This window comes from Dermacentor andersoni, unplaced genomic scaffold, assembly GCF_023375885.2.
Source record: "Dermacentor andersoni unplaced genomic scaffold, qqDerAnde1_hic_scaffold ctg00000041.1, whole genome shotgun sequence".
Classification (NCBI taxonomy): Eukaryota; Metazoa; Arthropoda; class Arachnida; order Ixodida; family Ixodidae; genus Dermacentor; species Dermacentor andersoni.
In genome coordinates this window covers 3,711,630-3,723,987 of record NW_027314754.1, presented here as the reverse complement: position 1 = coordinate 3,723,987, position 12,358 = coordinate 3,711,630, and the positions used below count along the sequence as shown (strand labels likewise).

The 12,358-nt window shown below is 47.7% G+C and overlaps 1 long non-coding RNA gene across 2 annotated transcripts in view; it reads right to left on the bottom strand.

The window, feature by feature from the left end:
* LOC129381542 (uncharacterized) overlaps window positions 1–6,782 on the bottom strand; it is a 399,655-nt gene extending 392,873 nt beyond the window's left edge. For both annotated transcript variants that reach the window (XR_008609709.2, XR_008609707.2), the window contains exons 1-2: window positions 6,545–6,782; window positions 6,086–6,174 (exon numbers count right to left, since the gene is read on the bottom strand). This is a non-coding gene — a long non-coding RNA (uncharacterized lncRNA). The remainder of the gene's footprint in view (window positions 1–6,085; window positions 6,175–6,544) is intronic.
* Between the last annotated feature and the right edge of the window lie 5,576 nt (window positions 6,783–12,358).

Here is a 12,358-nt window from a genome sequence, read left to right as displayed (position 1 = left end):
TACACCGACCACAGACATTCCCATATCGCTGGTGAATGAGCTTTTTATAGGTTTATGAAGGGTGCACGCAACTTTAATAGCTCCTCGTCTGACATATCGTATAGAAAGCCATCTGAGGGGTACGCAGGATAATGAAGAAAATTGTAGTATATGCACCATTAACTTCATTACCTTGCGGGCCAATCAGATAGCTTTTTATAGAATATGCCAGACGACAGGCTATTAAGTTTGCGTCATTTTTAAGGAGGGGGTATTAAGACACCCGTCACTGTCAACATTACAGGCTACAGCAGCATACGGTAAACTTCTCCTGGGAAATAAAAAGCAGCCCGCCGAAAGGCCGAAAGCATGCGACACACACGCGAAAGACAAGAGAGAAATAGCCACAATGCCTTCCCAGTCTCTGCAGCAATATCAATTTTCGTTTCTTGAACGGCTGCGAAGTCAAAGTGTCTGCTGACTAGCTGCCGGCGTAGCTGCACCTGCTTCTGGTCGGACCGGAAGCAACCTGCTTTAACCGTTGCAAAAAAAAAAAAAAAAAATGGCTGCGGCTTAGCTAAGGTTCAGCCCAGGATGCGAAGCATACTAGCCTTTATTTTAGTTGTTGAACCACTGTTTAGCCTGGTGAACTGCTGTTGCTTGGCTATATTTGGTTCGGCTAGTAGAAGAAACAACTCATGCGTTACTCTCCTTCGCCTTCAAGAGTGGAACGCCACAGCGTTCCCGTCGACCCGCCAACGGGTGTAAGACAATGGGCTACGGCGCAGCGACTACGCGCCCCGCATTGGACGCGGTGAGCGTCGAGCAACGCAGCGTTCGGCGCGGCAACGAAATGTGCACCTGAGGAAGCGACGCACGCCTGAGCCTTAGAAACAGCTCGTTTCTAAGGCAACACCGCATTCACTAGAGGCGCTTTTGTACCGCTTCGAAGCATCGTACTCGTGGCTCAGTGGTAGCGTCTCACACTCCGGAGACACTGGTTCGATTCCCACCCAGCCCACCTTGCAAGAGTTGAGCCAAAGCCACCTAGAAAAAAAATGGCTGTGACTTAGCTAAGGTTAAGCCCAGGATGCGAAGCATACTAGCCTTTATTTTAGTTGTTGAACCACTGTTTAGCCTGGTGAACTGCTGCTGCTTGGCTATATTTGGTTCGGCTAGACGAAGAAACTCATGCGTTACTCTGCTTCGCCTTCAAGAGTGGAACGCGACAGCGTTCCCGTCGACCCGCCAAGGGGTGTAAGACAATGGGCTACGGCGCAGCGACTACGCGCCCCGCATTGGACGCGGTGAGCGTCGAGCAACGCAGCGTTCGGCGCGGCAACGAAGCTCGTTTCTAAGGCAACACCGCATTCACTAGAGGCGCTTTTGTACCGCTTTGAAGCATCGTACTCGTGGCTCAGTGGTAGCGTTTCCGTCTCACACTCCGGAGACCCTGGTTCGATTCCCACGCAGCCCATCTTGCAAGAGTTGAGCCAAAGCCACCTAGAAGCAAGCGCAGCTGCTTATATACCGCCGCGACGCCGCGAGCGACGGCGCGAGTTGGAGCCCCGTTTCTCCTCTGTCGTGACGTCACGGTGTCACTTGGCATTGAAGGCGACACCGCCGCGCCTGAGGAGCTGGGTTGAGCTCTCGTAATATGCTTCGCATAAAAGCGCAGCTGCTTATATACCGCCGCGACGCCGCGAGCGACGGCGCGAGTTGGAGCCCCGTTTCTCCTCTGTCGTGACGTCACGGTGTCACGTGGTATTGAAGGCGACACCGCCGCGCCTGAGGAGCTGGGTTGAGCTCTAGTAATATGCTTCGCATAATAGGTTTCTGGGACAGCGCCATGGCGGCTGCAAGTTCAGTCTCGTAACTGCATGCGGCGATCTAGTGGCGACGTTGGAGGTCTATCCTTCCTCGTACAACTCTAGGCCTCCTTGATTTCGAGCGTCTGCACTTCCCCGAATAATTTAATGGCCTCCAACGACTTGTCTAGATTCGCTTGTTGAGTCGCTTTCCTCACTGCTATCAGTGTGGCACAACTTAGTTACCCGTATATCAGGAGAGTCCCCGTACTTACACATGCCGTGGTATACTGAAAGAAGCTCGTGTGTGCCCTCAGTAGTTCAGTCTCCGACCGACAGACAGGCAGACAAGCTTTATTATAGGAATAATCGCTAATGGTCGGGGCCCCTAGTTCAGGACCCTGCTGGCTCTTGCCATCTTCTCAGCTACGTCGATCAGCTTGAGCTGGTCGTCGAGGGCCTAGCTCGACAGCACTGCCTCCCATTGCTCCCTCGTGGTGTTCGTGTCGGGGTGTTTTACCTAGTCTCCAAAGTTTCTGCATGAGTAGCCAACTTAAATTCTCGTGCTTGCGCGTCTTTGGCTCAGGTGCCGTGCGCACCTGCTTCTCCCAGGGAAACCTCACGTCTGCACTTCCTACCTTGTCGTCAGACGTCACCACACTGGTGCACTCGCTATCAGATGCCCTATCGACATCCTTGGCTTCGGACGCCACGTTACCTGGAACATCGCCTGTTGCTTCAAGGAACTCTGTAGTATCCACGATGCGGTCTTCCAAAGCATCATCAGGTGGTGTTCAGCATGTGAATAGTTTATCGGCGTACCGCAGCACGCATGCTTCTGGCGAGTGTCCAAACCGGTGACACTCCTCGAAGCATGGCGTCTGGCAGTGTCGATCAGTGCGCCAATACCATAAATGCTTATTAGGCTCTGCAAGCCAGAAACGGTCAGATGTAGAATGTCGCTGATGCGAACTCCGTGTGCACGTGAGCGTACGACGTCTCGACTATGTCTGCGCATCGATTTCATTTCAAACACCCTCGAAGTTTCTGCAGATATTGCCTTATTCTTCCCAAACGACTGAAGCACTTCACGTATGTAAATATCTTGCATGTCTTCAGGCAGCCACAGCAGCTTCATCGTAACTTCTGTACGGTCAGTGTCTATCACAACGCATCGTCGGCCTCGAACGCAAAATTCACCCCAAGTGACTAGCTTCGCTTTAGCTAGCGCTACCATGCAAGTCGGCATCCACACATGTGACATTTGAAACTGACTGAACGAGCTTATGTCCTCGAGTTAAATAACATTCCGGATAGCGTCTCTTAAGGTTTGAGCGGGGTAGGGTCGATTATCGAGGTCTGCCTACAGAAAAACCAGGTGGGCGACGACCTCACGGGAGAGCAGACGATGCAGGACGATACAGCAGTAATAATTATTGCAGGCACAAATCTGTCCTGTGCCTTGGCTTGAAGCCGACTGATCCTTCGTGGCGGAGAGCATCAAAGCGTGACCGTTTACAACAGCGTCTTCATCTTTCTTCATTAGGCCTCGACCGCACGCATGCTTGTTTCGTTCCAAAGCCAACTAGCTCTTCGTAGGGATGCCAAAATAGACCACCGAGTTTAAATGCCTGCTTAGTTAGGTATAATCTAACCAACACACCGGAGTAATGGCAGGCACAACTCACCAGCTCAGACCCGAAGGTGCCAGGAGGCTCTTCTTGGTCACGTTCGGCTAGCGGCAAATTTCAGTGGAACCATGGAGTTGGGACGCCACCCATCAAGCTCCTAATCCACTATCCCTCTTTCCCCAATTAAAAGAAGTTATTCTCTCTCTCTCTCTCTCATAAAATGCTCGGCGCGTGAAGGCCGCGCCACTTCTTCGTCTTCTTGCCTTGTGACAGCTCGCGCTCTGAGGTGACGTGTTAGACTGCACTATGTCCGTGAACGGCCAAATTTACCTCGGTATTTTTATAGTAGTACGCCACGCAGAAATTGTGCCATGTACCAACTTCTCGATCGGAAAAGTTAATCATGCTTTCAGATTTCTTCGACAGAGCGCGCATTCCACCGTCGTTTTAACACACATGACACGACCAGCCATAGGCATGTGCACAGCATGTAAGTAATCGCTGATGACGTCGCATTCTGTGTTTCTCTCGTTTACGCTTATTCACTACCTATCCAGAAACCAAGAATTGTCATGTTGTAAGCTCGCGCCAAAGGCGCAGCCTATAAATTGTGCCATATGCCGCCGTGCGGTCATCTTCAACGTCCTCGTCGTGCTGCTCTCGTCAAATCACTACGCTCGCGACCCAAGCACACAACAACCACTCAAATTACAAAAAGACGCTGGTCCACCTGATATCGCTTTGCGGAACCACAACAATGCTAGATAGCCAAGAACTGCCAAAATGCTTCGCGTAACACCGTTTCCCGCAATGTTTTTTAAAGAATTTTGTTTAAATTCAGGACTGCCGAAAACGTTATAAATATCCCATTTCACCACATTCACAAGTTGGCAGCAGCGTTTCGTTTTTCCGCTTACGACTGCAAAGAAATCTTACGAGTGTAATATAGAGGCAATCGTAAACGTACGTGTTATATATTTCCAGGTTTTCCGGTGATTATCAAGCAGTAATGATGCCCGTATAGCAGCTACGTTGCTGTTTGTAATTAACATATACGGTCGCAGCAACGCGGCGAAAGAACCCGCCATCCGTCTCCTATCACTTCATGTCGCGTGAAAGCGAAAAAGCCAGCGAACATTGGGCGTGGCGCCACCGCGTCTGCATTCACCGCGCTCAGTTCGACCGTAAAATTCGCTCCATGTAGCCCAGGCTTACCGATCAAAACTGCGTAGGAGAGAGACGCAGGAATGCACATGGTTCAAATCAACCGGATTTCCAGAACACTTGCGTCACCTCACGCAAAATTATTTCGAGAAATCGTTACTTGAGAGATGCGACGAGTGCCTAGACCCACGAGCAGAACCGTTTGAGGGATCCTTTGAGCAGACAATCTGATACCCCTGTTACACGGGCGACTTTAACCGCGGTTAACGTAACCGCGGTTATCGCTAAACGCGGTTAGCGCGGTTACACGGGAGGCGAAACTGCGGTTAGGCCGCTAACCGCGGTTGACCGCCAAACGAGCTTGGTAACCTCGGTTTAGTGTAACCGACGCCTCGGAAACGGGCAAAATGGCGTACGGTACTTCTCCCGAGTGCAACGTTGGCGCTTCCCAGATATCTTCTAAAAAGCGTATCATTTGGCCTGACGCGACGACTGAGGCACTGATTCGCATTTGGGAAGATAATCTGGCCGCTCTGCGCTCAAGTAGTCAAAACGCGCGCCTCTACGCAGAGATGACGGCTACGCACAAATTTCAAAATTTAAGAACAGCGCGATCGAACTGTACAAGTGAGATACACACAAACACTGTGTTTTTGTGTGCGTCTCACTTTCTTGTTCAATTTGATGGCGCTGCATTTAAACTTATAACTTCAATATTTTTAACATGTACTCTTTTGTGATAATTTGTGCAATGTGAAATAGCAGTGTACATACATTAACACCTGAAAGCACTGCCTTTTCTTTCTTTTTTTATTCTTTTATTTTTTTTGTAAGTGCAAGCGTATGGTTCCAAAGTTCATTAGCGTAAAGTTTCACTCTCTTTAATTATGTAATCAATGTTTGTTAGTTGAAACATTCATTCGTTCATTAAGAATTTCATACCTTTTCGTTCTGTGGACTTAATTTTATTTTATATTTACCCATTTTTGACCCTTAATTCTGATTTTTATATATTTGTATGCCCAGCAGGCATGCTCACAACTGAGAGCAGCAGTGTCGAAAATAAATAACCTACACGTGCAAAACGCAGTCTTACACGTTAAAACTCACAAATGTGACAATTTTTGCTGAAAAAGAGCATCTTTATACCACTGTAATCAAATGTCGAAGAAAAATTATTCAAAATGAAGCCTGTACGCATGAGATCACGTGACGCGTCATCAGGCCATTAACTGTGATCGGGATAGCCCGTGTAACTCTGGCGGACTACGGTTCGCGTTCATCACGGTTGAGCGAGTTGACCACGGTTAAGTTTAACCGCGGTTAAGCTGCCCGTGTAACTAGGGTATGAATTGCGGAACCGCGTTTTCATTTTTGAAGTTTCAGCGGGGTTCGCTCGTATGTTTCCGCCAAGAAGCTCAGCAGACGTATTTCTTGTGTATACGGCATAGCTTTCAAGGCAATAACAAACATCACCAATGACGACGAAGCTGTTCCACGTACCTTCAGCCGCTCCTTTGTGGCGTAGCTTTTCTGTTGTCTCCTGCTTGAACACTTTGGCTTTCCGGCGCTTGTAGGCGTCAGAGAGCCGTCTGCGCAGAGGGCGCATACATATCGAGTTATATTCATGCCGCTCTCTGAGAAGAGGATAAAAAAAATTACAATTACACCAACATCCCTGCTATACAGCAGCACCAAAGTGATGCTGTTGAAGACAATTCCACAATCTCCTCAATTAGAATCATAACATACCATGCTCCGCTAGATTTACAAGCAACCCAGAGGTATACAAGAACAGGTACACTTCAAATGATCAACAGTAACCGTACAGGGTATCTCTCAGTAGCGAACGTTTTGACGATGGGACGTTTGTTCGCCTGGTCCTGCCGAGAACAAGTCCCTGCGTCGGAACGTTGCCTTTTGAGAGCACGCTCATTCGACTACTATTGAATATTTCTTTACCTTTCGTGCTTCAGAAATCGAAGATTTCGCTCGGCTGCCTTGCATGCTTTCGCGAAATGCACGGAGCGCTTCGGCAGTATAGCGTACGTGAATTGTTCCAAATGCCGTGAATTGTTCCAAATACTAAAAAGCCTCAAATGCTCTGCGGGAAGAAATGCGGCTTTTCGCGACGCCATCATCGCGAAAAAGAACTACCGTGGCACATCGCGCATGAAGCCGCCGGCTGCACCGCCCTCATCGCGACCGTCTGGCCCGGTAAACCAGACTGAGTTACGGCGACTGCAGACGATCCGCTATCTACCGCCGCTAGCAAGAACGGACGCTGGGTGATCGCGACACTGTGCTTGAAACACAGGGGCCGTATCCTCATTTTCAAGGTTTGGATATGGTCCGGCGTGGACCAGCGTGCCTGGCAGCGGCCGGCGAAGTCGGATGCGTTACGGCTTCGCCGCCATAATCGCACAATACTTCGCATCTTCGGCGCGTTGAACGTGGCGCGCTGCACCGCAGCGATAAGCTGCTGCCGTGCATGGCGCATGCGTGCAAGTGCGCTTTGAGCGAGCGCTTTCGCATAAGGCGAAAGCGCAATCTCAGCGCAATATATTCAGTGCATCCGAAGTACATATTGTTCAGCATGCCGCCAACGAGACGATGCTGCCCCCCAGCCGATGTAGAGCGCCATTATGCTCACTGGTCTAGCGTCTTTGGCGCGAAATAGGAAACACAAATAATGGGGAGGGGAAGACCTTCCCCCCCCCCGAAATTATTAGGCATAACCCCCCCCCCCCCACTCCCCGCCAACACGACCACTCCTCGCACACATTCCTAAAGAGCCGCCAAATCAATCGTGAGACTTGACAGTTATTCGGCCGTCAACACTTTGTCGCCTTCTTCACTCCTTTTGGATGGAGGTAGTTACTGGCATCTCCTAGTGTGTGAAGACCAGTTTTCTCTACGATTCGGTGCCCGAGCGATTAACTCGATATGCGTTCAGTTCTCACCATCTAATGCAACGGTCACTCGCGTCTCTCTTGCTTCTTTAGTTCAACCTTCTTTGTTTAGACTAATCCAGGGACCAGGAAAGCCATTCGGTTCGTAGTCAGCTGGTCTGTATGCGAGCGGAACGAGCTGCGGTCGAAGAAAACGCCAGTGGAGTTTAACTTTTTCTTTCGCTTCACTATTTTCTCGAGTGACGGCTCGCCGCGATGCTGGCAGATCCTTGCAACCATATGCCCGTGATATGGGTAAGATCAGGTTGAAAATAAAATCATGCGAAACAGTGTCCGTCATCAAGCCGTGCAATAACCGTCAAACCCATAAGCATGCAATATAAATGTCACGCGTTAGCTCGTCTGCTTTTTCCATTGTAGAGCACTTTTCAGGCAAAATTGGAAACTGGAAACAAGAGTCACAAAGAGTTCAGAAGCTAAGCGATCTATTAAGGGGCAGAGCCGAGACAACAGCCAAACAGGAAGGAAAAATGAAAATTAACAAATTTAACCGTTGTTTGTGAAAATATTGATGGATCAACATCTTTTTATTCAAAAAAGTGCAGATAAATCGCCACCAGAACTGGAGAATAATGCCGTGTGTTTTGAATGACGCTTCTACAGTTATCAGTAGAGCCTCCGACGTAGCCACTTCTCTGCTATGCTTATGTGGGTGTTTTTCTGACCTTCGGTGGTGGGCGAAGTACCTATAGAACCCCAGCATATTGCGCTCTACGCGATTGTACGGGGCTAGTGGCCGTGAATCGTTACGCAACTTCCCGAATAACAACACGAGTCGGTTTTGGCGCTTGGTAGAGCAGTACACGAGGCATCCAAAAGAACTGCGATTGTTCCGCAAATAAATATTTCTCTATAATTCTTCCATAGCTAATTCAAAAAACGCGGCTAGAAATCTTTATTTCACACTTTCGCTTGCTTACTTGTTCTTGGCAGTGTTCTTCCTGCGCTTCTTTCATGCGCGAATACAATTGATGTGGTTCCTTGTGTGCCAAGTAAAGGAGAGATGTATCTCACAGGCGTACCTGTGCGATAAACATTATTTCATTTCTATTTTGCGGGTTTACGCATCTTTATGACGAATAATGGGCTTTATTTACATTTGTACTAGTAAAGGTACCCCTCCCCCCTCATTTGCATGGAAAAATTACCTCAATCACAGAACGTTTAGAACACAGAGCCACAAGACATTCGCAACCTTAGATTATGTAGACATACACCCATACAATTTACAGAACGCACAACCTAACTTGGCTGCAACTATATGATTTTAGCTTCGAACAGGTACCCTCATGACAAAATAAGCGCTACTATTATTCTTCTTCCAGTATTTCTAGGGTTTAGCATCTCTTATACACATTAACATTAACATACACATACATTAACAGCTGTCTCTTACCAGTACTCACCTACGGGGCAGAAACCTGGAAGCTTACGGAAAGGGTTCTACTTAAATTGAGGGCGACGCAACGAGCTATAGAAAGAAGAATGGTGGGTGTAACGTTAAGGGATAAGAAGATAGAAGATTGGGTGAGCGAACTAACGTGAGTTAATGACATCTTACTTGAAATCAAGAAAAATAAATGGGCATGGGCAGGGCATGTAATGAGAAGGGAAGATAACCAATGGTCATTAAGGGTTACGAACTGGTTTCCAAGAAAAGGGAAGCGTAGCAGGGGGTGGCTGAAAGCTAGGTGGACGGTTGAGATTAAGAAGTTTCCAGGGACAGCACGGCCCCAATTAGCACATGACCGGGGTAGTTGGAGAAGTATGGGAGTGGCCTTTGTCCTGCAGTGGGCGTAACTTCTACGTAAGCAATTACACAGTTTATAGTAGCCATTTTAGCGGTACGGCGTATGGCCATACATATCGATACGTAAGTAGCTGAAGAAACACGCAAGTGCACAGTCATCAAGGAAAACTACGCAATGTTTATCGGTCCGCCCACTTCGTGGCGCATGCAAAGAAGGCAGGAAAAAAAAAACGCTGCTTTAAACATAGACACTTCAAGCCTACATATATGCACGGCGAGGACTATATGCTTACTGAAAGCTGACTGGCTAAACTTCCACTGAGAGTGAACGTGAGCGTAAAGGTGACGTGCACCTTTCATAAGAATAGCGCGAAAGCTCCTTTCGAAGAACTCGACAACTCCATTCTCGTTTCCGGAGTGTTTTCGTCCTCCGAAGCGGTGCCATTTGCGGCCCGCGAACAAAGTTCTGCGCCGAGTAATGCCACAAAGCGAAAGGCAGAGGCGGTGACCTTCCAACTCTAGCGTATTCGGTTACGACGCGTGGAACCGTGCCAATATTCGAAGGCATCCTGTTCGCGCTGCACTTCCTTCCTGACTCTTCGAGTGGAAATAGACTCCTCGAGGTACCAGGAATGGCTTCCCGTGCAGAGCGAACTTTCGCACTTCCTGTTTCTACTTTTGTAACGCGATTTCGGGTCTTGTGTATACTGTCTCATGCGTGGGTGACAACATCACACCGCATTATTTATTTATTTATTTATTTATTTATTTATTTATTTATTTATTTATTTATTTATTTTCCATACTCGAGCACATTCGCGGTAAATCAAACGACAAATATGGAGCACTAATAACAAACCAATACGGAAAGCGAGAAATAAATCATTTGTGGCCACATGCTGGCCCACTTCAATGTGACCAGAAGCAAGAAAGGAGGACGTTCCGAGAAATACATATAGAAGATGTGAGCCACAGCGCATGCAGTTTGATGAAGGCAGGTGCTGTCGTTTTCAGAAACAACGCGCAAGCGAGCATGACGGCTGTGGTAAATTCGCAAAGCCCCGCGACTCAGCCGTGGCGCTACCAACGCGACGGTGGAGGGAAAGGGAAACCAGAATCCTGAGAAGGAGGCAGCCGAAAGAATACACCCACGCACTTACACTGTGTGGGACGATCGAGACACGTTAAGAAGTCATGGGTCGTCATCCGGTAGCAGCTGAGAGCTCATATATCGGCTGTCAGTGTTGAAACCACTTGGGGGTGCGGTGTGGTACTCCAGTCACGGCGACTCGACGACGGGTAGCGCTTAGGGTTTTTGCACCAGGAAATTAAGGCTGCAGCGAAAAGGCCCTCGCAGTTCGAGATTAACACTCAAGGCACGGGCAGTGCCAATTAAATGTAACACACAATTAAAGAATAACAGAGGATCTTTCGCGTACGGTGAGCGTTGTGATTCATGAACGAAAAGATGGGGAACTGAGGAACGCATTTTGTTTCGTCAGCACTATATAAAACCAGGAAATAAAGGATTGCCAGGACGCATACAGAAAATTATTAGGTATGTTGTTTGAAAACTTGGAATAATGACGTAAAGTTAAATGAAAACGGACGGTGACAGAACTTGGTTCCGATGGGAGTCGAACCAAATTTTCCTCGTCTGATACTCTGTTGGTATATTATCCTAAGAGTAGTGCGAACAGTGTGGAATCGACTCCCAACATAACAGGCATGTGCTGGCGTACCAATATCTCCAATACCCCGTGCAACTTCTTAATTTTCCAGAGATATTACCACGCCCGTATCCTATTCCCCAATAACAATAACATATTACAAAGTTACAGGGGTCTCTGGTGCTCTCTCAACAGCTCCACCCATGCCACTAAACCAAAGCAACTGACGACTTGTCCAATGCCCTCTCTGTTAACGTGAACGAAGTTTCACGCTTGTACTCTTTACACCCTGACACGTTGAGTGTACTCACACACAGCTTTCAAACTCCCGAACCCGTACCAAGTTCTTTTTAAATTTTATACACGCAGTTTTTTGCATAATTTGCTTCAATCATAACTCATCCCGCGCAGTTTTCAACAATGTCCAGTAGGAGGAGGAATCCGTCAAATAAACACACGTTGTGGGAGTGCACTGCCAAAGAATAAATTCGCGCGTGTCGGCAATAATTTCGAGACAGCTGCAAGAAGGTGCCATGGGCGGAGAACTGGAAGACAAGAGGTGGAATATTATTTCACTCTGTTTAAAAGGGTGCACACGATGAGCGATGGTTCTCCTGGCTAAATTGCCGCTGAAGTTAGTAAACCACATATTAAGAAACGTTCCAGTATGAAGCTTGGCCTTGGTCGTCCATCTAGGGCAGCGTGACGTTAAGTAGAACATTTCACTATCCTGTTCCCAGCGCCCATTGTGCTGCTGGAGATTAGTGGATGGATATAAAGCGTAGCTTCTCACTGAGCTGGTTGCATATTAATATGGCGGCTTTGATTGAGTCAGCGCATACCATCTATTGTAGCAGCTTCCATCTACGAACCATTTAAGTTATTCGTAAAATAACTTATGTCATCGGGGAAATTCGTAGGGCATGGGGGCCTTCAGTTCACTTTTTGTACAAAACAAGGAAGTTGGCAGTCTGTAACTGGCTGTGTATTACGCGTAGGACAGCACTGGAAATTGGGGAAAAGAATGAACAATAGGTTAAAGCGTAAGTAAATTCCAGCAAATAGCCTGCTTACAGAAGTATTAATTTTAGCTGCATGGATATTGATTATACGAAAATTGACATAATTATTCATTTCCAGGAACACCAACATGCCAAGGCATGCTCGAAAAAAGGATCGTACGTTTTCTTGTTTACAAGCTCTTTCCGGACACGCGCAGCTATTACCGACGAATATTTTCTTTTCTTTTCTTTCTTATTTTTTACAATAGACCACGTCGTAATTTTTATTGTAGGCACTTCTGCGGGCAAGAATCATCGCTCTCTCAGCAGGACACTTCTTTTGTCTGCAGCGATCCGCAGTGATACTAGTACTTAAGCTCGAC